The 25,708-nt window shown below is 43.6% G+C and overlaps 1 protein-coding gene and 1 long non-coding RNA gene across 3 annotated transcripts in view; one reads left to right on the top strand and one right to left on the bottom strand.

Annotated features, from left to right (window-relative positions):
• The window catches only part of ZNF609 (zinc finger protein 609), a 222,964-nt gene that overhangs the window by 71,527 nt on the left and 125,729 nt on the right, over positions 1-25,708 (top strand). The window lies entirely within an intron of this gene.
• The window catches only part of LOC131381114 (uncharacterized), an 80,090-nt gene continuing 63,341 nt past the window's right edge, over positions 8,960-25,708 (bottom strand). Inside the window, exons 2-3 of the long non-coding RNA XR_009209585.1 lie at positions 11,702-11,792; positions 8,960-9,107 (exon numbers count right to left, since the gene is read on the bottom strand). This is a non-coding gene — a long non-coding RNA (uncharacterized LOC131381114). The remainder of the gene's footprint in view (positions 9,108-11,701; positions 11,793-25,708) is intronic.

Genomic DNA, 25,708 nt, shown 5'->3' with positions numbered 1-25,708 from the left:
GTGCCCAGCCTTATTTCAGACTTTAACACATGACCTTGGAAAACTCAATGTTGTGGGCCTCAGTTTCCTTATCTCTAAAATGAAAGACTTGGGAAAAAAATTACTTCCAACACCCTTGTCAACTCTAACATTTTGAGAAACTCCATTCTCTCTCTTTCTGACCTATGTCCCTTGTTTCCATATAGTCTCTTCTTAGCACAGCAGCCAAAATGATTCTTTGAAACTTGTCCATTCATTATCACTTCTTTGCTCAGAACCCTCCATTGGCTCTTAATTTCATTCAGAGAAGAAGTCAATGATCCACATGATCTGTGCTTCTCTCTGCCATACCTCTATGGCCTTATCTCCTATTTCTCCCTACTATCATGCCCCTCCAGCCATACTGGATTCTGCTGTTCCTTGAAATGCAGCTCCTCTTGACTTAGGTCTCTTACATCGAAGGTTCTGGCTACTAGAATTCTTTTATCACAGAGAAGTACGTAGCATGGCCAACTCCCTCATCTCTCTCAAGTCTTCACTCAAATGTCAACCTATTTGAAATTTGCAACCGCCTCTGTACCCTCCTTTTATCCTGTCCCATTATTTTTTCTCGAAGCACTAATCTTTTTAATTTACTATGTGTATACTTTATTATGCTTACTGTTTATTATCTATCTGCTGGAATGTAAACTCTACCAGGGCAGAGATTTTGTTTTCTTTTGTTTTGCTCTGTGAATCTTTGTTTCCCAAGCACCTATAATGGTACCTGGCCCAATAAATATTTATTAAACATATGAATGAATGTGCAGTATGGTAAATACTAATCTCATTTTTAGCTGATGTGAGCCTCAGTTGACTGATTTATGAAATGCTGGTTTTGTTCTCTGTCTTTTTTGTTAGAGGCATTCCTCAGATATGTGGTAGTACTTGGTTGTCTGCTCACATTTTAAACATCTTTAAGATGGAGCGCTGAAAGTTATATTTGAAGCTGTGAGTACATTTGCAGGACATCTTTATGGTGAGCTTCACAGCGAGATGGCTGTTAAGTTGGGAAACCCCAGATGTCAAGATCGTTAGGTGTTTCCTTATAAGATTTCTTAGAAAAATAACAGACCCCTTCCAATCCTTCTGGAGAGTAAAGATTTCTTTGAGCTAGGTGAAAAAGAGGACTGGGGCTTCAGCCTTCAGCATTCAGTATGTTTAAATCCACATTTAATCTCCTTATTTTAGGTATGGTACTCATGTCCTCCACTATTCCTGGAGCACCCTGGTCCAGAGATCCTCTATTTGAGTTTTCTGTATTTGAGAAACTAGCCTCTCTAGTTTTTTTGGGTCGGGGGTGGTATCTGAGTGAGAAAAGGAATTAAATAAATAATTGCTGCTTTTTTTTTTTTTTTTTTTTTTTTTTGAGACAGTCTCACTCTATCACCAAGGCTGGAGTGCAGTGGCACGATCTTGGCTGACTGCAACCTTTACCTCCCACGTTTAAACGATCTTCCTGCCTCAGCCTCCTGAGTAGCTGGGACCACAAGTGTTTGCCACCACGCCTGGCTAATGTTTGTGTTTTTAGTAGAGATTGGGTTCCATCATGTTGTCCAGGCTGGTCTCGAACTCATGGGCTCAAGCTATCTGCCCGTCTCAGCCCTCCCAAAGTACTGGGATTACAGGCATGAGCCACTGTGCCCAGCCATAATTGCTTCTTACATAGTTTTCAATCAGTGTTATTCATCCTAAATCATTGGTGTCACATCTTTAGTCATCTGGTACTGCCAGTTACTGAGCTCTTAGGGGAAGATTCTGTAGTGTTGGTTGGTATAGTTCAAAGTTTTTTCTATTGCATGCTTATTATTCAGTATAGCGTTCTTAGGTTTGCTTAGTCAGTTATCATTCTTTCGTTTGCTTTCCAAGTTCCAAAATATTGTTGTCTCCTCTCTAGTTCATCCCCCTCCTTCTGGGTTTAAGTCTTTTAAAATTCTTTATTGTTTTAGTGTGGTTTTTGTCTACTCTATTTATTGCAACTATTTTCTTGTCTCCCGTTTTTCTTGTTTGCTTTCAACTGACAATTTTATTGAGATAACTGTAGAATCACATGTAGTTTCATAAAATAATACAGAGAGATCCCTTGTACATTTTACCCAATTTCCTCCAATAGCAACATTTTCCAAAACTAGTGTAACAACCAGGATATTGGCATTGATACAGTCCACCAATCTTACTCAGATTTGCCTTGTTTTACTTGTTCATGTCTGCGTATGTGTGGTTATTTCTATACAATTTTATATCACGTGTAGGTTTCTCTGTCCACACCACTGTCAAGATTCTGAACAGTTCCATCAACTCAGCAATCACTGTTATTAACCTTTTTTTTTTTTTTTTTTTTTTTTTGAGATGGAGTTTCACTCTTGTTGCCCAGGCTAGAGTGCAATGGCACAACCTCAGCTCACCGCAACCTCCGCCTCCTGGGTTCAAGCAATTGTCCTGCCTCAGCCTCCCGAATAGCTGGGATTACAGGCATGCACCACCACACCCAGCTAATTTTGTATTTTTAGTAGAGACGGGGTTTCTCCATGTTGATCAGGCTGGTCTCGAACTCTAGACCTCAGGTGATCCACCCGCCTCAGCCTCCCAAAGTGGTGAGATTACAGGCGTGAGCCACCACGCCCAGCCTTTTTTTTTTTTTTTTTTTTTAAGATAGAGTCTCGCTCTGTCGCCCAGGCTGGAGTGCAGTGGTGTGATCTGGGCCCACTGCTACAACCTCCGCCTCCCGAGTTCAAGCGATTCTCCTGCCTCAGCCTCCCAAGTAGCTGGGATTGTAGGCACGCGCCACCATGCCTGGCTACTTTTTGTATTTTTAGTAAAGATGGGGTTTCACCGTGTTGGCCAGGCTGGCCTCGAACTCCTGACCTTAGGTGATCCACCCACCTTGGCCTCCCAAAGTGCTGGGATCACAGGCATGAGCCACCACGCCTGGCCGTGTTAACTTTTTTATACCATACCCACTTTCCCTGCATATGTGAACACAGTATATTCCCACCTCCATCCCTAATCTCTTGTAAGCACTAACCTGTTCTCCATTTCAAAAATTTTGTTATATAAAAACTGTTATTTAGGCCCGGCACAGTGGCTCACGCCTGTAATCCCAGCACTTTGAGAGGCCAAGGAGGGTGGATCACTTGAGGTCATGAGATTGAGACCAGCCTGCCCAACGTGGTGAAACCCTGTCTCCACTAAAAATACAAAAATTAGCCGGGCATGGTGGCGTGCGCCTGTAATCCCAGCTACTCAGGAGGCTAAGGCCGGAGAATTGCTTGAACCTGGGAGGCAGAGGTTGCAGTGAGCTGAGATCGTGCCATTGTACTCTGCACTTCAGCTTGGGCGACAGAGTGAAACTCCATCTCAAAAAAAAAACAAAACTGTTACTTATATAAATATGTAAAGTGAAACAGGGTCTCTGTCACCCAGGCTTGAGTGCAGTGATGTGATCATAGTTTACAGTAACCTTGAACTCCTAGGCTCAAACTATCCTCCTGCCTCAACCTCCCGAGTAGCTAGGCACACGCCACCACCCCTGATTAATTTTTAAAATTTTTTGTAGATATGAGGTCTTGCTATGTTGCCCAGGCTGGTCTGGAACTCCTGGCCTCAAATGATTATCCTGCCTCTACCTCTCATAGCACTGGGATTACAGTCATGAGCCTGGACAAAAATGTTACATAAATTGAATCGTACCATATATAACCTTCTGGGATTGGCTTTTTCAATCAGCATAATTTCTGGAGATTCATCCAAGTTGTTGCGTGTATCAGTAGTTCATTCCTTTTTGTTACTCAACAGTAGTATTCCATGGTATGGATATACCACAGTTTGTTTTACCATATACGTGTTGGAGGTGAGCTGGGCTGTTTCTAGTTTGGGACTATTATGAAAAAAAAATGGCTATGCACATTTATCTACAGTTTTTTTTGTGTGCGTGAACATAAGTTTTCATTTCTCTGGGACAAATGCCCAAGAGTGCAGTTGCTGGGTCATATGGTAATTGTGTTTAGTTTTTTAAGAAACTGGTTTTCAAAGTGGCTATACCATTTTACATTACCACCAGCAAATGTGTGAGAAATCTAGTTTCTTTGCATCCTTGCCAATATTTACTGTTATCTCTATTCTTTATTTTAGCTATCCTGGCAGGTATGTAATGGTACCTCACTGTGGTTTTAATCTGCATTTCTCTAATGATAATAGTGTTCAAGTTATTTTCATGTGCTTGTTTATCATCTGTGTATTCTCTTCAGTGAATCATCTCTGGATGTCTTTTGCCCGCTTTCTTTTTTTTCTTTTTATTATTTTCATTAATTTTTTTCTTTGGCCACTGGAATAAAGACTCACCATTTTCTAACTGAGTGATGTTTTTTAAATATATATTTTTTAGAGACAGGGTCTCACTCTGTGGCACAGGCTGGAGTGCAGTGGCACTGTCATAGCTCATTGCAGCTTTGAACTCCTTGGCCCAAGCTGTCCTCCTGCCTCAGCCTCATGAGTAGCTAGTACTACAGGCACATGCCACTACACCTGGCTAAATTTTTTATTTGTTTGTTGAGACGGGGTCTTGCTATGTTGCCGAGGCTGGTGTTGAACTCCTGGCCTGCAGTGACCCTCTCATCTCAGGCTCCCAAAGTGTTGGGATTACAGGCATGAGCCCCTGTGCCCAGCCTATGGCATGATTTGAGAAGTGGTTTATGACTGTATAGCCTCTTCCTGTTCTTGCTTGTTTTCTGAGCCTGATTCTCCAGACTTCCTGGGAATTCAGTGAGTCACCCACTACTAACCTTTCATTTTTTGCCTGAATCAGCTAGGGTTCGTTTCTGTATGCAACTAGGGACCTTGAGTTATATAGTTTCTGAATTTTGAGGTAAAAACCACAATACATATTAAAGAAGTGCACCATCTTACCAGGGAGACAGGACTTCATGAAATACTAGAACTGGCCGGGCTCAGTGGCACATATCTGTAATCCCAGCACTTTGGGAGGCTGAGGCAGGAGGATCACTAGAGCTAAGGAGTTGGAGATCAGCCTGGGCAACCTAGTAAGACTTCATCTCTACTAAAATTCCATCCCCCCCAAAAAAAAATTAGCTGGCAGGCAAGGTGGCATGCGCCTGTCCCATTTACTCAGTCCCAGCTACTCTGGGGGCTGAGGTCGAAGGATTGCTTGAGCCCGGAAGGTTGAGGCTGCAGTGAGCCCGAATTGTGCCACTGCACTCCAGCCTGGGCGACAGAGAGAGACCCTGTCTCAAAAAAGAAAAAAAAAAAAAGGCCAGGCACGGTGGCTCACGCCTGTAATCCCAGCACTTTGGGAGGCCAAGGTGGGCGGATCACCTGAGCTCAGGAGTTTGAGACCAGCCTGGCCAACATGGCGAAACCCCGTCTCTACTAAAAATACAAAAATTAGCCAGGTGCGGTGGTGGGCACTTGTAATCCCAGCTACTCAGGAGGCTGAGGCAGGAGAATCGCTTGAACCTGGGAGGCTGAGGTTACAGTGAGTCGAGATCCTGCCACTGCACTCCAGCCTGGGTAACAGAGTGAGACTCGCCGGGTGCGGTGGTTCACGCCTGTAATCCCAGCACTTTGGGAGGCTGAGGCGGGTGAATCACCTGAGGTTGGGAGTTCGAGACCACCCTAACCAACATGGAGAAACCCCATCTCTACTAAAAATACAAAATTAGCCGGGTGTGGTGGCACATGCCTGTAATCCCAGCTACTTGGGAGGCTGAGCCAGGAGAATGGCTTGAACCCAGGAGGCAGAGCTTGCAGTGAGCTGGGGACCGCACCATTGCACTCCAGCCTGGGCAACAAGAGTGAAACTCTGTCTCAAAAAAAAAGAAAAAAAAGAAAAAAAAACAGAGTGAGACTCAATCAAAAAAAAGAAAAAAGAAAAAGAAATACTAGAACTGTATTACACAGAAACGTGATAGCTTATCTAACACAGATAAGTGATATAAATAAAGGGGAAATTAATGGCTGGAGCATGTGGAACAGGTTTATAGAAAAACTGGACGCAAAAATTTACATAGAAAGAAGAAGTGTTTATATACTGTGGCCCTTTGGCAGAACACAAACTGTAATATGATTGTTTTGCCCCATTAGGGGCACTATCTTCTTCATTGAAAATGTATATCCTAGGGTCGGGCATGGTGGCTCACGCCTGTAAACCTGGCACTTTGCAAAGGAGGCTGAGGTGGGCGGATCACCTGAGGCCAGGAGTTCGAGACCAGCCTGACCAACATGGAGAAACCCTGTCTCTACTAAAAATACAAAAAAAAAATTAGCCAGGTGTGGTGGCGCATGCCTGTAATCTCAGCTACTCGGGAGGCTGAGGCGGGAAAATTGCTTGAACCTGGGAGGCGGAAGTTGCGGTGAGCCAAGATCGCGCCATTGCACTCCAGCCTGGGCAACAAGAGCAAAACTCCGTCTCAAAAAAAAAAAGGAAGAAAATGTATATCCTAGGATGTTGTTCTACTTAGGTTAATCTCTTTCCTTTGTTGCATTAGGAGGTGAAGAAAATTTTTAGATGGGTTAGATTTCCCTCAAAAATATTGCTAGTGATAAGATGTTCAAATAGTATATTGGAGTCTACTGCTAGATCAAAAAGTCAGTTGCTAAGAGACTTGATTGTCACAAACTGTTACCATCCTGGCATTTTAAGCTTTTGAGAAATGTAAAATAATTCTTCTCCACCAAAATGTTTGAGGCTTTTGCTTTAGTTTATAGACTGGTTTATTATACAGTTTATTTGTAAATTTGGCTCATCATAGGATGTATTAGTAAATTTGTCCATAGGCAGAAGCCAGAGAGTTTAGTTTTTAAAAATTTTATCTGTAAAGTGAGGTTTTTTGTTTGGTTTTATTTATTTATTTATTTATTTAGAGACAGAGTCTCGCTTTGTCGCAATGGCGCGATCTCAGCTCACTGCAAGCTCCGCCTCCCGGGTTCACGCCATTCTCCTGCCTCAGCCTCTCTGAGTAGCTGGGACTACAGGCGCCCGCCACCATGCCCGGCTAATTTTTTGTATTTTTAGTAGAGACGGGGTTTCACCGTGGTCTTGATCTCCTGACCTCATGATCCGCCCGCCTCGGCCTCCCAAAGTGCTGGGATTACAAGCGTGAGCCACCGCGCCCGGCCTTGTTTGGTTTTATTTATTATTTATTATTTTTTTTTTTTGAGATAAGAGTTTCACTCTTGTTGCACAGGCTGGGGTGCAATGGGGCGATCTTGGCTCACCGCAACCTCCGCCTCCTAGGTTCAAGCGATTCTCTTGCCTCAGCCTCCTGAGTAGCTGGGATTACAGGCATGCACAATCACGCCTGGCTAATTTTGCATTTTTAGTAGAGACGGGTTTCTCCATGTTAGTCAGGCTGGTCTTGAACTCCCGACCTCAAGTGATCCACTGCCTTGACCTCCCAAAATGCTGGGATTACAGACCGTAAACCACTGCACTGGACTGGTTTTATTTTTTATAGAGACTTGGCACCCAGGCTAGAGTGCAGTGGTATGATCATAGTTCACTGCAGCCTGGAATTCCTGGGCTCACGCAATCATCCCGCTTCAGCCTCCTGAGTAGCTGGGGCTACAGGCATGCACCACCGTGCCTGACTGGTTTTTGTACATTTTTCTTTTTTTTTTTTGAGACGGAGTCTCGCTCTGTCACCCAGGCTGGAGTGCAGTGGCGCAATCTCGGCTCACTGCAAACTCCGCCTCCTGGGTTCACGCCATTCTCCTGCCTCAGCCTCCCGAGTAGCTGGGACTACAGGCGCCCGCCACCACGCCCGGCTAATTTTTTGTATTTTTAGTAGAGACGGGGTTTCACCGTGGTCTCGATCTCCTGACCTCGTGATCCGCCCACCTCGGCCTCCCAAAGTGCTGGGATTACAAGCGTGAGCCACCGCGCCCGGCCCATTTTTCTTTTAAGATAGAGTCTTGCTCTGTCACCCAGGCTGGAGTGCAGTGGCGCGATCTTGGCTCACTGCAACCTCCGCCTCCCAGGTTCAAGTGATTCTCCTGCCTCAACCTCTCAAGTAGCTGAGACTACAGGCGCCCGCTACCATGCCTGCCTTATTTATTTATTTATTTATTATTTTATTTTGAGACGGAGTCTCACTCTGTCGCCCAGGCTGGAGTGCAGTGGTGCGATCTCGGCTCACTGCAAGCTCCACCTCCCGTGTTCACGCCATTCTCCTGCCTCAGCCTCCCGAGTAGCTGGGACCATAGGCACCCGCCACCACGCCTGGATAACTTTTTGTATTTTTAGTAGAGACAGGGTTTCACCATGTTAGCCAGGATGGTCTCGATCTCCTGACCTCGTGATCCACCCGCCTCGGCCTCCCCAAGTGCTGGGATTATAGGCGTGAGCCACCGCGCCTGGCCAATTTTTTTATTTTTGAGACAGAGTCTCACTCTGTCACCCAGGCTGGAGTGCAGTGGCACAATCTCAGATCACTGCAACCTCCGACTCCCAGGTTCAAGCGATTCTCCTGCCTCAGCCTTTGGAGTAGCTGGGATTACAGGCGCCTGCCACCATTCCCGGCTAATTTTTGTATTTTTAGTAGAGACAGTGTTTCACTATGTTGTCCAGGCTGGTCTCGAACTCCTGACCATCTGCCTCAGTCTCCCAAAGTGCTGGGATTACAGGCCTGAGCCACTATGCCCAGCCTTCCTGCCTAATTTTTGTATTTTTAGTAGTGATGGGGTTTCGCCATGTTGGCCAGGCTGGTCTCAAACTCCTGACCCCAGATGATCAGCCCACCCTGGCCTCCCAAAGTGCTGGGATTACGGGCCTAAGCCACTGTGCCCAGCCTATTTTCCTTATTTTTGTAGAGATAGGGTCCCACCATCTTGCCCAGGCTGGTCTCACACTCTTGGGCTCAGGTGATCCTCTTGCCACACCTCCCAAAGTGGTGGGATTACAGGTGTGAACCAGCTCGCCTGGCCAAGAGTTTTATTACTCGCTGGTTTGTGATGTTAGCCCGTTGTGTATCTTCTATACTTTATGTTAGGATTCTTTTCTCCCATCTTCCCGCATCTTCGTCTTTTCTTCCCCACAGCATATTCTTGGAGAGAAAGGAGTAGGCAGGAGTTTGCTATTTGAAGGCAAGTGGGGAGAGAGATGTGGGGAGGCTGGTCAAAAGAGGAAACTCAAGTTTAAAGCAGTGAAACACCAACACTAACTACTTTTCTTTTTCTAAGTTGCTGATGGCTTTGTGTTTAGTAATCCAGATTAGGTCATGAATCTTTTGATACAGATAGGTTTTTTTGTGTGTTTTGTTTTTTGTTTTTGTTTTTGTTTGATACAGAGTCTCACTCTGTCACCCAGGCTGGAGTGCAGTAGTGCGATCTTGACTCATTGCAACCTCCACCTCTTGGGTTCAAGTGATTCTCCTGCTTTAGCCTCCCAAGTAGCTGGGACTACAGGTGCGTGCCACTGTGCCCAGCTAATTTTTGTATTTTTTAGTAGAGATGGGATTTTACTGTGTTGTCCAGGGTGGTCCTGAACCCTTTACCTCGTGATCCGCACGCCTCAGTCTCCCAAAGTGCTGGGATTACAGGTGTGAGACACCATGTCTGGCCACAGATAGGTTTTTAAAATGTAGATTAAAAAAACTTTTGTGTCTGGCCGGGCGCTGTGGCTTACGCCTGTAATCCCAGCACTTTGGGAGGCCGTGGTGGGTGGATCATGAGGTCAAGAGATCGAGACCATCTTGGCCAACATGGTGAAACCCCGTCTCTACTAAAAATACAAAAATTAGCTGGGCATGGTGGCATGCACCTGTAGTCCCAGCTACTCAGGAGGCTGAGGCAGGAGAATCGCTTGAACCCGGGAGGCGGAGCTTGCAGTGAGCCGGGATCGCGCCACCGCGCTCCAGGCTGGGCGACAGAGTGAGACTCTGTCTCAAAAAAAAAAAAAAAAAACTTTTGTGTCTAACAGCAAAACAAAATCCATCTTTGTTTCCTTCCTCTTCTCCGTCAAATAGGAAATATGGAAAAGCAGAAAAGAATTGCATTTTTCTGGCCGGGCGCGGTGGCTCAGCCTGTGATCCCAGCACTTTGGGAGGCTGAGGCCAGCGAATCACGAGGTCAGGAGATCAAGACCATCCTGGCTAACACGGTGAAACGCCGTCTCTACTAAAAATACAAAAAATTATCCGGGCGTGGTGGCAGGCGCCTGTGGTCCCAGCTACTCGGGAGGCTGAGGCAGGAGAATGGCATGAACCTGGGAGGCAGAGCTTGCAGTGAGCCGAGATCACGCCACTGCACTCCAGCCTGGGCGACAGAGCCAGACTCCATCTCAGAAAAAAAAAAAAAAGAAGTGCATTTTTCTGAAAAGAGAGTAATTGGCAGAGTGGAACACTTGCAAGTGAATTACAGCAGTACTATAACTGATTCTAGAGAAAAGAAATTGTTATTCAAGTAGAATTCCGCTGGGTGCCATGGCTCACGCCTGTAATCCCAACACTTTGGGAGGCCAGGGCGGGCGGATCACGAGGTCAGGAGATCGAGACCATCCTGGCTAACACAGTGAAACCCCGTCTCTACTAAAAATACAAAAAATTAGCCGGGCCTCGTGGCGGGCGCCTGTAGTCTCAGCTACTCAGGAGGCTGAGGCAGGAGAATGGTGTGAACCCGGGAAGCAGAGCTTGCAGTGAGCCGAGATCGTGCCACTGCACGCCAGCCTGGGCGACAGAGCGAGACTCCAACTCAAAAAAAAAAAAAAAAAAGTAGAATTCCTTCTCTTGCCCTTCCCTTTTGGCTTCTACTATTTACTTAACTGAAACTTAATGGGTCCATTTTTTCCTTTCTCTTCCTTCTCTTTCTCTTCAGTGAATCTGTTTCTTCCCTTTAAAAATTAGGTTCAGTTGGGCATGGTAGTATAGACCTGTAATTCCAGCTATTCAGGGAGGCTGAGGCAGGAGGATCACTTGATGCCAGGAGTTTGAGACCAGTCTGGGCAACATAGGGAGACCCCCATCTCACACACACACACACACACACACACACACACACACACACACACTAGGTATTTCTGAGAAAGTTGAACCTAAAACCCTACTCCCTAGTAGATATTTTTTATGCTGTGTGAGAGTAAGGAAGCTTAGAAAATGGCCTAAAACCATTTTTTCTCAACCTTTGAACTTTGCATACAATATTTATGGGCCTCTTGGGCAAAACTATAGACATAATTTTGCCTGAATCTATTTGGATTATTTTTCAAGTAGTTAATGTGAGGGAGAAAGGCAGAAATGATAATCTCTTCCAAGGCCACTTTTTTCTAGAACTTCCTTCCTGACTTAAGATTTCTCTGTGTTATTTTCTCTCATCATCAAATGGAACTTCAGCTCTATAACACTGAAATAGGATTTAAATATTGTCACCTTTCAAATTTCTGTGCACTACAGTATATTTTATATTTTACAATCATTATATTTTAATCGGTGCATCTAAAGTTTTTATCGTTCAACCGAAACCTGATTGTCTAGTGATATTCCGTATCTTGTTGATGCTTAATGCACCAACCACTCAAATGCTGAGGCTGAAACAGAGAATCATCTTAGACTCTCTCCTTTTCACTTCTTCAGAAGTCACATGTCCTGCAGATGATTCTTCTTTTTAACAATATCCACCCTCCTTCTCTCCATCCCCACTTTCTCTGCCTTAGTTGGACCTTAACACTTTTTACCTGCATCATTCCAGGTTGGTCCCCCGGCTTCTGGTCTAGCATCTCTCCAGTCCATTCTCTGCATTGCTGCCAGGTGATCTTTCTAAACATTCTGGATTAAATTCATATAACATTGTAGATTAAATTCCAGTTCCAGTGAGAACACATGGACACAGGGAGGGGAACGTCACACACTGGGGCCTGTCGGCGGGTAGGGGGCAAGGGGAGGGAGAGCATTAGGACAAATACCTAATCCATCTGAGGCTTAAAACCTAGATGACGGGTTGATAGGTGCAGCAAACCACCATGAGACGTGTATACCTATGTAACAAACCTGCACGTTCTGCACATGTATCCCAGAACTTAAAGTAAAATTTAAAAAAAATTAAAAATAAATTTAAAAATTCCAGTCTCTTAATTTTAAGACACACAGCCCTTCAGAATTCCATCCCAGTCTGTTTTTTGTTGTTTTTTGTTTTTTGTTTTCTGTTTCTTCTAATTTCATCTACGATTCCTTCTTTATTTCAGCCATATCAAATATGGCAGTTCCCTAGACATGCCATGGGGGTTCATACTTTCTATTGTTTCATATAATTGTACCTTTGTATATATATACTTTTTTCTCTGCTTAGAACACCTTTCCCTGCCTTTTTGTTTGTTTTTTTCTTTTCTTTTTTTTTTTTTTTTAAACGGAGCCTCCCTCTGTTGCCCAGGCTGAAGTGCAGTGGCGTGATCTCGGCTCACTGCAACCTCCACCTCCGGGTTCAAACGTTTCTTCTGCTTCAGCCTCCTGAGTAGCTGGGATTACAGGCACCTGCCACCATGCCCGGCTAATTTTTGTATTGTTAGTAGAGACAGCGTTTCACTGTGTCGGCCAGGCTGGTCTTGAACTCCTGACCTCGAGTGATCCACCCAAAGTGCTAGGATTACAGGCGTAAGCCACCACGCTCAGCCTCTGTGCCTTTTTAAATCAAAAACTAGTTCTATTTTAAGAAGCAATCAAAGTTTTACTCTGATGAGTTTTTGTTTCCCAGAACCTCATATATGTTTGTGTCATAGTATTTATCACACCATACAATATGATCGAATTCTTTTCCACCTAGATGGGAAGATTGCCTTTTTGAAGGCAAGTGTCCTGTTGTCTTTGCCTTAGGCTACACGTTACTTAGCCCAACCCCTGGTAGTAGCTGTTCCATAAGTGCTCCTTGACTGACTCTCATTTATGTTAAAAAGAAAAAAAATCCATAGAGCAGAAAAATTTTCAACTTTGAGGCCAGGCATGGTAGCTCACAGCTATAATCCCAGCACTTTGGAGGCCAAGGAGGGCGGATCACCTGAGGTCAGGAGTTTGAGACCTGCCTGGACAACATGGTGAAACCCCATCTCTATTAAAAAATACAAAAATTAGCCGGATGTGGTGGCGTGCACCTGTAATCCCTGCTACTCAGGAGGCTGAGGCAGGAGAATCACTTGAACTTGGGAGGCGGAGGTTGCAGTGAGCTGAGATCATGCCCCTGCCCTCAGCCTGGGTGACAGAGTGAGACTCTGTCTTAAGACAAGTTCTCAACTTGAGCACTGGACTCATTTATTTTAGGTAATAATCATTAAAACTAAAGCCCAGCAAAATCAAATAATTTGAAAGGACTTCAGGGCTGTAATATAATTTGATGTGCTTTATAGGTTTGAAAGTTTTTGGTAAGCAGATTTATGCAGAATGTGATTAAAATAATTTTTTGGCTCACTGTGTCAACCAGACAAATGATGTTGAGGTTAGTTGCTAGGCTGGTTCTCCTTCCTTGATGTTGAAACAACAGGCAGCATTCATTTTAGCTCATGATGAAGACCTGGTTTCTCCTACAGCCTTATCTGAAATGCCTTTCCAAAGCCAGCAGTGACTGTCAGACTGTCCAGAGTTCTTTCAACAGGAAAGCCAGGACTAATCCCTTCTCTTAACTCCTCTAAGCTGTCAGCAAGCAAACCCCTTTTTACCAATCTAGCATGAAAGCCATGAGCCAGGAATACAGGGCAGGTACATTGATTGTTAAAGGGCATTTGGTTTTCAGTCTCTAGATTCCAAGTCAGTGCTTTCTCCTCTGCTGTCAGACCATCAAGTTGTAGGTAGGTGTTGTGCTGCATGTTTCAAGATGGTCCATAGATGCTAGACAATTCCAGAAAGCAATGGTTTTCCTATTATGAGAAAACTATGTACCTGTCATTTCTGCCATTCTGTTAAGCAGGTGAAAGAGATTAAGACTTGCTATTTAGCAAGATTAAATGAGACCAGTACCCCACTTCTTTCTTGAAGCCGTTGTGACTCTCCTGTCTGTACATTTAGACCTTTCTTTTGCAACCAGATCTACTTGTTAAAAGGTGGGGAATGGGGTTGGCATGATGAGAAGAGTATGCAATATACAGGATTTTTTTTTTCTTTGAGACAGGGTCTAGCTCTGTAGCCCAAGCTTGGAGTGCAGTGGCACGATCTTGGCTCATTGCAACCTTCGTCTCCTGGGCTCAAGCCAATCTCCCACCTCACCCTCCCGAGTAGCTGGAACTATAGGCTCACACTACCATGCCCGGCTAATGTTTGTACTTTTTGTAGAGATGGGGTTTCACCGTGTTGCCCAGGCTGGACTTGAACTCCTGAGCTCAAGCAATTCACCTGCCTCAGCCACCCAAAGTGCTGGGATTACGGGCATTAGCCACCACACTTGGCCAGGATTTTTAATAATACATTCATCAAAGCATATATCTGTATAATAAAAATCACTGATTTTGAGTGTACAGATTGATGACTTTTGTGAAATGGATGCATCTGTTTAACCACCCCCAAAACCAAGATGTAGAACATTTTAATTTCCCCAAGTTCCTTTGTGTCCCTTTACAGTTTTCTCTCCCTGCCCCCATTGCAATCAACCACTAATCTTACTTCCAGCATTAGTTTTGCCTGTTCTAGAATATGTATAAGAGAAATCATACAGTGAGTACTTTTTTGTGTCCAGCTTCTTTCACTAAATATAATCTCCTTGGAAGTTGTCTATGTTGTTGCATTTATCAGCAGTTTGTTTCTTTTTATTGCTGAGTACTATTGCATTGTATAGATATACCACATTTGCTGACCTGCTTACCAGTTGGATCATTTCCAACTTCTGGCTATTATAAATAAAGGTGTGAACATTCATGTATACAAAGTTTTTTGTGGATAGAGGGTTTTATTTTTCTTAGATAAATGCATAAACATGAAATTACTGGTTCATATGGTAAGTCTATATTTAACTTTATGAGAAAGTGGCAAAATGTTTTCCTAAGTGGTTGCACCATTTTATATTGTTACCAGCTATGTACGAGAGTTCTAGTTGCTGCAAATCCTTGCCAATACTTGATACTGTCTGTTATTTTCATTTCAAGTGGCTATACATCTTAGTCACTGTGAAGGAGTACATCTCTCATTGTGATTTTAATTTTTCTTTTTTGCTTTGAGACAGGGTCTCACTGTGTTGCCCACATGGGAGTGCAGTGGCATGATCACAGCTCACTGCAGCCTTGACCTTCCAGGTTCAAGTGATCCTCCCACTTCAGCCTCCCAAGTAGCTGGGACTACAGGCATGCACCACCATGCCTGGCTAAGATTTTAATGTTCCATGTTTCTTTTTTTTTTTCTTTTTCTTTTTGGAGATGGTGCCTTGTTCTGTCACCCAGGTTGGAGTGCGGTGGTGCGATCAGGGCTCACCACAGCCCCAACCTCCCAGGCTCAAGCAGTCCTCCTACCTTAGCCTCCTGAGTAGCTGGGACAACAGGTGCATGCCACTATGCCCAGCTAATTTTTAAATTTTTTTGTAGCAATGGGGTCTTCCTACATTGCCTAAGCTGTTCTTGAGCTCCTAGACTCAAGCAATCCACCTGCCTATGTCTCTCAAAGTGCTGGGATTACAGGCATGAGCCACCACAACCCAGCCAGACAGAGTCTCGCCCTGTCACCCAGGCTGGAGTGCAGTGGCGTGATCCCGGCTCGCTGCAAGCTCTGCCTCCCAGGTTCACGCCATTCTCCTGCCTCAGCTTCCCGAGTAGCTGGGACTGCAGATGCCCACCACCACACCTGGCTAATTTTTTGTATTTTTAGTAGAGATGGGGTTTCACTGTGCTAGCCAGGATGGTCTGGATCTCCTGACCTCGTGATCCACCTACCTCGGCCTCCCAAAGTGCTGGGATTACAGGCGTGAGCCACCGCGCCCGGCCCAGTTTTTCATGTTTCTTGATGCAAATGGTATTTTTTAAAATTTCATTTTTCATTTGTTTGCCGCTAGTGTATAGAAATGCAGTTGATTTCTGTGTATGACCTTATATCAATGTCAATTAGCCCTTACTTCTAGCAATTGTTTTATTTTAGATTTCCTAGGCTTTTTGGAGATAGTCATGGTGTTAATATTGGACTTACTCAACTTTAGACAGTGAGAATAAGATCCACATGATCTAGATGTTTGGATTTTTTGGATTTCTGGATATTTGAGAGACTTATCTTCATAGGTCTCTGCATGCATGTTAGGATGACACAATTGAAGTAAACCATGAATATAAAGTGGATGAATACAGTTGCAATAATAATTCTATGTAGAATTGACATGGCAGATGGGAAAGAAGGCTGCTTTACCCTCTGGGCTTTTGAAAAATTGGAAAGTAGGCCCTGTGCTCTAAAGAATGATAAAATTTGGCTCTGGCTCATAAGAAGTACTTCCTAAAACCAGGTTACCCAGGAGGATGATGGAATTACCTCTAGCCATTTGTAAAGCCACTACCAATTTTTTTTTTTTGGACAGGTATTTCGTTAGTGAGTCCCCACCAGTGTACTAGGCACTGTTTTAGTGCTTGGGATACACCAGTGAACAAAATAGTAAAACAAATAAACAAACAAAAAAACTCCCTGTTTAAATTACATTCTAGTGGGGGGAATACATAATCATATTAAGCATGAAAATACTGATTTTTTATTAGTGGTGAGAAGGGCTCTGGAGAAAAATGAGGCAAAGCAGGAGGACGGGGGTGTAGAGAAATATATTGATTTTAATACCCTTGTAGATTATTTTTTGATTAACACTGAAAAGTCATCATAAACCAAATAGGAAAAAAAGCTAATTCATAATTAATTATTCAATGATGACCCTTTGATGAGGATTATCTCAGGTTTACATATGTATTCCCCAGTGATTCTTTTCTCCAACCGAATTGTCTAATTTGCAAGGAATTTTTTAGAAGAAATGGTTCCAAGCAAGCTACACTGTGATCCCTCAACCACAAAAGATCTAATTTTCATAGAAAAATATTTGAATTTTTTCAACAGTTACAAACACAAAGTAGGAAACAAAGGTTTCCTAGTTGCCTTACCAAGTTGCATAATTTCTCATTTTACCATCCCACTTAGGAATGGTCAATATTATGTTTGAGAACAATAAAGCAAAGGAAATAAAAAAGGTGCCACTTTTGAATAATTTTACTCGTGTACACTCTAACAAAACGTGAGATGCCAAAGAAACAACACTACACCAGATGGCTATTAAATCAAATGCTTTTCTTTACAAGTTGATGAATCAATAGACTTTAGTGAATGCGCTCAGTTAATAGAACTGCTTAGGCTGGGCTAGGTGGCTCATGTCTGTAATCCTAACACTTTGGGAGGCTCTGGTAGGCAGATTGCTGGAGCCTAGGAGTTCAGGACCAGCCTGGACAACATGGCAAAACCCCTCTCTACAAAAAACAAACAAAAACAAAAATTACTTGGGCATAGTAGTATGTGCCTATATTCCCAGCTACTTCGGAGGCTAAAGCAGGCCTTGAGCTCAGGAGGTTGAGGCTGCAGTGAGCTGTGATCTTGTCACTGCACTCTAGCCTGGGCAACAGAACGAGATCCTGTCTTTAAAAAAAGAAAGAAAGAAAAATAAACTGCTTAGAGCCCTTGAAGAGAAATTCTTAGAGAGTTATTTGTTCTGCATATATGTCAAAAAACCTACTTGAGATGAAATATTCAAAATTATAAATGAAATCTTTTAAAAAAGATGATACAGAAATCTTCTGTTCATGTAGTGGTAATGCTGGTGCAAAGATGGGTATATAGATATAAAGGCTTCATGTCAAGAGTTCACCTGAAAACCCTGAAATTTAGGCACATGAATTGTTTTTATTCCGTTTTGCATAGGAGAAATTCAGTTTTGCCTGTAGGTCTAAATTTCACATTAAATTTTATTTTCAAAATGGTGAATCTAATAATAAGTACTTAAAAATAAAATAGTACTCACTGTGTTTCAAGACTGTTTTTGTTTGTTTTTGTTTTGGTTTGGTTTGTTTTTTTTGGTTTTTTTAGCTCTTGTAGCCCAAGCTAGAGTGCAATGGCGTGGTCTTGGCTTACCACAACCTCTGCCTCCCGGGTTCAAGCAATTCTCCTGCCTCCGCCTCCTGAGTGGCTAGCTGGGATTACAGGTGCACACCACCTCGCCCGGCTAATCTTTTTTTGTATTTTTAGTAGAAACAGGGTTTCACCATGTTAGCTATGCTGATCCACCCGCCAAGGCCTCCCAAAGTGCCGGGATTACAGGCATGAGCCACTGTGCCAAGACTGTTGTAAGAAGTTTATATATATTTACTAATTTAATCCTCACAGTTAATGATGTAGGTACTATTAATATCATCCCCATCTACAGCTGAGGAAACTGAGACATAGAGCAGTTAGGTTATTTTCCCAAGGTTACATTGGCAGAGCCAAAATTCAAAGCCAGGTAATCTGGCTTCAGAGTCTGTACGTGTGTGTGTGTGTGTGTGTGTGTGTGTGTGTGTGTGTGTGTGTGAGAGAGAGAGAGAGGGAGAAAGAGAGAAAACACATATAACATAAAATTTACCATCTTAACCATTTATTTTTGGTCCATGTTTTTTATTTTTCATTTTTTGGCTTAATTTATTTTTGAGATGGGATCTCACTCTCTCATCCAGGTTGGAGAGCAGTGGTGCAGTCACAGCTCATTGCAGCTTCAGTCTCCTGTACCCAAGCGTTCCTCCTATGTTAGTCGCCCAGGTAGTTGAAACTACAGGTATCTGTCACCACACCAAACTAATTTTTTCCTTTTCTTCATGTTTTTTTAAGAGACAAGGGTCTTGCTATATTGCCCAGGCTGGAGTGCCATCACAGCTCACTGCAGCCTCTACTTCCCTCAATGGATCCTCTCACCTCAGCCTCCCAAGTAGCTGGGGCTACAGGCATGCACCACCACACCCAGCTAATTTTTTTCTGCTTTTTGTAGAAATGGGGTCTCACAGTGTTGCCTAGGTTGGTCTTGAAATCCTTGGCTCAAGTGATCCACCCACCTCAGCCTCCCAAAGTGCTGGGATTACAGGCATGAGCTACTGTGCCCAGCCATATATCTTCTTTGTAGAAATATCTATTCAAGTGTTTTGCCCAGGTTTGAATTGGGGTTTGTTGCTGTTGTTAAATTGTGGGAGTTCTTTATATATTTTGGATATTAATCTCTTATTAGATGTATGATTTGCAGGCCAGATATGGTGGCTCATGCCTCTAATCCCAGCACTCTGGGAGGCCAAGGCAGGAAGATTGCTTGATGCCAGGAGTTTAAGACCAGCCTGGACAACACAGCAAGACCCTGTTTTTAAAAGTAAATAATTTTTAAAAAAAAAGAATAGATGACCAGGCACAGTGGCTCATGCCTGTAATCCCAGCACTTTGGGAGGCCAAGGTGGGCGGATCACCAGAGGTCACCAGCCTGGCCAACATGACGAAACCCTGTGTCTACTAAAAATACAAAAATTAGCTGGGTGTGGTGGCACATGCCTGTAATCCCAGCTACTTGAGAGGCCGAGACGGGAGAATCACTTGAACCCAGGCAGTGGAAGTTGCAGTGAGCCGATGATCGTGCCACTGCACTCCAGCCTGGGCGACAGAGTGAGACTCTGTCTCAGGGAAAAAAAAAAAAAGAATAGATACATGATTTGCAAATATTTTCTCCCATTCTGTAGGTTGACTTTTTATTCTTCTTATGCATAAGTTTTCAGTTTTGATGAAGTCCAGTTTATCTATTTTAACATTTGTTACCTGTACTTTTTGGTGTCTTAGTCAAGAAATCACTGCCAATCCAATGTCAGGAAGCTTTTCTTGTATGTTTTTCTCTAAAAGTTTTATAATTTTAGCATCTACATTTAGGATGGTCCCTTTTTGTTTGTTTGTTTTGAGACGAAGTCTCACTATGTTGCCCAGGCTGGACTCACAACTCCTAGACTCAAGCAGTACTCCCACCTCGGACTCGTGAATATCTGGGACTGCAGGCATGCATTCTGCTCAGCTGGTTCATTTTGAATTAATTTTTGTTATGGTATAAGGTAAGGGTCCAACTTTTATCTTATGACTTCTTTTTCATTTCTGGCCCATTGTTTTTACCTCCAAGGGTACTTATACCTTAATTCAAAGAGTTAGCATAAAGGATTTAGGAAAGTAGATGTCTTGCCAGGCGCAGTGGCTCACGCCTGTAATCCCAGCACTTTGGGAGGCTGAGGCAGGCAGATAACCTGAGGTCAGGAGTTCGAGACCAGCCTCAACATGGAGAAACCCCGTCTCTACTAAAAATACGAAATTAGCTGGGCGTGGTAGTGCGTGCCTGTAATCCCAGCTACTCGGGAGGCTGAGGCAGGAGAATTGCTTGAACCTGGGAAGCGGAGGTTATGGTGAGCCGAGATCGCGCCATTGCACTCCAGCCTGGGCAACAAGAGTGAAACTCTGTCTCAAAAAAAAAAGAAAGAAAAGTAGATGTCTCAGGGAAGGGGTGACCAAGGAGAGGGAGAAAGACAAGAGAACAGCTGATCAGCGGGGCAGTGACAACTTACATGTTTATTGATTAAGCTTACCCTCTTATATCACACATTTTGTGGCAACTACCAGACGTCTCTACTAAAAATACAAAAATTAGGCAGGCGTGGTGGCGGGTGCTTGTATTTCCAGCTACTCAGGAGGCTGAGGCAGGAGAATCGCTTGAACCAGGAGGCAGACATTGCAGTGAGCCGAGGTCGCACCACTGCACTCCAGCCTGGGTGACAGAGTAAGACTCTATCTCAAAAAAAAAAAATGTTTTTTCTTATTTTAAATTGAGTTGTTTGTTTTCTTATTATTGTGTTTTGAGAGTTCTTGATGCGTTGTGCATGTAAGTCCTTTATCAGATGTGATTAGCAAATATTTTCTTCAAGTCTGTGGCTTGTCTTTTCATTATCAGTGATAAGAGAACATAAGTTCTTAATTTTGAAGTTTAGTTCATCATTACTTTCATTAATGGGTCATGCTTTTCATACCTAAAATCTTTGTCTAACCTAAGGTTACAAAGGTATTCTATTTTATTCCTGAAGTTTTGTAGTTGCAGGTTATATATTTAGATCTATCATCCAACTTTAGTTAATTTTTATATATGTTGCAAGGTATGGATTAAAATGGTTTTTTTGTTGTTGTTTTGGTTTTTTGTTTTTGAGACAGAGTCTTGCTCTGTTGCCCAGACCGGAGTGCAGTGACGCGATCTTGGCTCACTGCAACCTCCGCTTCTCAGGTTCAAGCAGTTCTGCTGCCTCAGCCTCCTACAGGCACACACCACAATGCCTGGCTAATTTTTCTGTTTTTAGTAGGGACGGGATTTTGCTATGTTGGTCAGAGTGGTCTGGAACTCCTGACCTCAAGCAATCCGCCTGCTTCGGCCTCCCAAAGTGCTGGAATTACAAGCTTGAGCCACTGCTCCCAGCCATTGTTTTTTTGAAACAAGGTCTTGCTGTGTGGCTCAGGCTGGAGTGCAGTGATGGGATCATAGCTCACTGCAGCCCCAAACTCCTGGGCTTAAGTGATTGTTGGCCTCAGGCTCCCAAGTAGCTGGGACTACAGGCACATGCAACCTTGCCTAATTTTTTTCTTTTGTAGAGATGGGGTCTCACTATGTTGACCAGGCAGGTCTCAAACTCCTGGCCTCAAGCAGTCCTCCCACCTCTGCCTCCCCAGAGTGCTGGGATTACAGGGCATAGCCATTGCACCCAGCCAAAATGAGTTTTTAAAATTTTTTGTTTTGTTTATGGGTATCCAGTGGTCCAGCACTGTTTAAAAAACTATTCTTTTTCTCCTGAGCTGCATTTTCACCTTATGAAAAATCAGTTGACCATTTATCATAGATATGTGGTTCTATTTCTGGACTCTCTGATTTGTCTATCTTAGTTGGCATTACTACATGTCTTGATTACTATAACTTTATAATAAATGTTGAAGTCATATGACTTAAATCTTTCAACTTTGTTCTTTCAAAGTTATTTGGCTGTTATAGATTATTTGTCATAAACATTTTAGATACAGCTTGTCCATGCCTTTAAAAAAAAGCCCAGTGGGACTTTAATTGGAATTGCATTGAATCTATCAATAAATATGGAGAGAACTGCCATCTTAACAATATTGCCCTCCAATCTATGAACACAGGTTATCTCTCTTTCATTTTAGGTCTTTAAGTTCTCTTCGCACGCGGGGCGCGGTGGCTCACGCTTGTAATCCCAGCACTTTGGGAGGCCGAGGCGGGCGGATCACGAGGTCAGGAGATCGAGACCACGGTGAAACCCCGTCTCTACTAAAAATACAAAAAATTAGCTGGGCGTGGTGGCGGGCGCCTGTAGTCCCAGCTACTCGGAGAGGCTGAGGCAGGAGAATGGAGTGAACCCAGGAGGCGGAGCTTGCAGTGAGCCGAGATCGCGCCACTGCACTCCAGCCTGGGTGACAGAGCGAGACTCCGTCTCAAAAAAAAAAAAAAAAAAGTTCTCTTCTCAATATTTTGTTTTCAGTGTGTATACTTTACACATTTTTAAGTATTTCATACTTTACTATTTTATGTTTTGAGGCTATTGTAAATGGTATTTTTAAAATTCAGTTTCTGAATGTCTACATAATAAAATTTATTTTTTTATTTTATTTTATTTTATTTTATTTTTTGAGGCAGAATCTTGCTCTGTTGCCCAGGCTGGAGTGCAGTGGTGCAATCTTGGCTCACTGCAAGCTCCACCTCCCGGGTTCACGCCATTCTCCTGCCTCAGCCTACCGAGTAGCTGGGACTACAGGCGCCCGCCACCATGCCCGGCTAATTTTTGTATTTTTAGTAGAGATAGGGTTTCATCATGTTAGCCAGGAAGGTCTCGATCTCCTGACCTTGTGATCCGCCCACCTTGGCCTCCCAAAGTGCTGGGATTACAGGCGTGAGCCACCGTGCCCGGCCTATAAAATTTATTTTCATGAAGTGATCTTATATGCTGCAACTGTGCTAAACTGATATCAGTTCTTAGTAGCTTTTTTTAAGATTCCATAGAATTTGCTAGCTAGACAATCATGTCATTTTCAGATTAGGAAAGTTTAACTTCCTTTCAATTTAGATGCCTTTTATTTATTTTTCTTGCCTTTATTGAACTCAGTGGAACCTCTATTACTATGCTCCATAGAAGTGCTAAGAGTAGACATCCTTACCTTGTTCCTGATTTTAAGGGGAAAGCATTCAGTTTTTACCATTAAATATGACGTTAGCTGTAGTTTTTTCATAGATTTTCTTTTTCGGATTGAGAAAGTCCTCTTCTATTCCTGGCATGTTGAGTGTTTTATCAGGAATGGATGTTAGATTTTGCCAAATGCTCTTTCTGGGTTATCCAGATAAATACATATACTTTTTAAAATTTTAGTCTCTTGGCCTAGCACAGTGGCTCACACCTCTAATCCCAGTACTTGGGAGGCCAAGGCGGGCCAGATTGCTTGAGCCCAGGAGTTCAAGACCAGCCTGGACAACATGACAAAACCCCATCTCTATAAACAAAACAAAACAAAACAAAACAAAACCACAAAAATTAGCTGGGCAGTTAGACTGCAGGCATGCACCTGTAGTCCCAGCTACTCTGGAGGCTGGGGGGAGAAGATCAGTTGAGCCCAGGAGGTCAAGGCTACAGTGAACCATGATAGTGCCACTGCATTCCAGACTGGGCAACAGATCAAGAACTTGCCTCAAAAAGAATCTAGTCTCTTACTATGGTGAATTACAATGATTAAATTTCAGGTGTCCAAACAAATTTACATTCCTGGTATAAACCTCACTTGATCATGATTTATTAACCTTTTTATATATTCTTGGATTTGATTTGCTAATTTTTAAAGAATTTTCTGGCCAGGTGTGGTGACTCACACCTGTAATCTCAGCACTTTAGGAGGCTGAGGCGAGTGTATCACCTGAGGTCAGGAGTTCAAGACCAGCCTGGCCAACATGCTGAAGCCCCATCTCCACTAAAAATACAAAAATTAGCTGATGCAGTGGTGTGCGCCTGTAATTCTAGCTACTTGGGAGGCTGAGGCAGGAGAATCACTTGAACCCGGGAGGCGGAGGTTGCGGTGAGCCAAGATCACGCCATTGCACTCCAACCTGAGCAACAGAACAAGATACCGTCTCAAAAAAAAAAAAAAAAAAAAAGAATTTTCCACCCTGGGAGACCAAGGTGGGAGGATCGTTTGAGCCCAGGAGTTCAAGACCAGCCTGGGCAACCTAGTGATACCTCATCTCTACAAAAAATAAAATTAGCCAGCTGTGGTGACACATGCCTGTAGTCCCAGCTACTCCGGAGGCTAAGATGGGAGGATCGCTTAAGCCCAGGAGGTTGAGGCTATAGTGAGCCAAGATCACGCCACTGCACTCCAGCCTTGGTGACAGAGCGACACCCTGTCTCAAAAATGAATAAATAGGGCTGGGTGCAGTGGCGCATGCCTGTAATCCCAGCACTTTGGAGGCCAAGGCATGTGGATCACTTGAGGCCAGGAGTTTGAGGCCAGCCTGGGCAGCATGGTGAAACCCCGTCTCTACTAAAAATACAAAAATTAGCCGGGCATGGTGTTGCACGCCTGTAATCCCAGTTACTTGGGAGGCTGTTAAGCGAAATTCTGTCTCAAAAAAAAAAAAAAAAAGAAAAGAAAAATAGCCGGATGCAGTGCCTCACGCCTGTAATCCCAGCACTTTGGGAGTCCGAGGTGGGCAGATCATGAGGTCAAGTGTTCGAGACCAGCCTGGCCAACATAGTGAAACCCTGTCTCTACTAAGAATACAAAAATTAGCTGGGCGTGGTGGTGCGTGCCTGTAATCCCAGCTACTTGGGTGGCTGAGGCAGGAGAATTGCATTGCTTGAACCCGGGAGGCAGAACTGCAATGGCGGCTCACTGCGACCCAGCATGGCAGACAGGGAAACACTCTGAAGCCTCTGTCTCAAAAAAAAAAAAAAAAAAACCTGAAGATACAGTGAAGTATAGAAAACAGAAATCACCCATAATCCTACATGTAGCAATAGCGCAGTAACTACCTTTTTTTTTTCTCTAGTTGGAGACAGGGTCTCCCTCTGTCGCCCAGGCTGGAGTACAGTGGCATGATCACAGCTCACTGCAGCTTCAGCTTCCCAGGCTCAAGTAATCCTCCTTCCTTAGCCTCCCAAGTAGCTGGGACCACAGGCACACACCACCACACCTGGCCAATTTTTTTTTGTTTGTTATTTGTAGAGAAAATGTCTTGCTATGTTGCTCAGGCTGGACTCAAACTCCTGGGCTCAAACAGTCCTCTTGCCTTGGCATCCCAAAGTGCTGGGATTACAGGTGTGAGCCACCACTCTTGGGTAATTTTAAAATTTTTTTATAGAGACTGGAGCCTGGCAATGTTGCCCAGGCTGGTCTCGAACTCCTGGTCTCGAACTCCTGGTCTCAAGTGATCTTCCCGCCTCAGCTTCCCCAAGTGCTAGGATTACAGGCATGAACCACTGCTCCTGGCCAGCACTTATTTTAAATGCCAGCCATTATTCTAAATGCTTCATATATATATTTGTTTAACCCTCATGACAATCAGATATTATCTATTTGCATTTTATAGATGAAGAAACCAAATGAAAGGTTAAATAAGTGATCAGTTTCCCAACCCTAATTAAAAATTTAACAGAAATTATTGCCCTTCCCTCCTAGCCACTAAA

Source organism: Hylobates moloch, unplaced genomic scaffold (genome assembly GCF_009828535.3).
Source record: "Hylobates moloch isolate HMO894 unplaced genomic scaffold, HMol_V3 SCAFFOLD_14, whole genome shotgun sequence".
Lineage (NCBI taxonomy): Eukaryota > Metazoa > Chordata > Mammalia > Primates > Hylobatidae > Hylobates > Hylobates moloch.
This window is presented reverse-complemented; position numbering and strand designations above follow the sequence as displayed.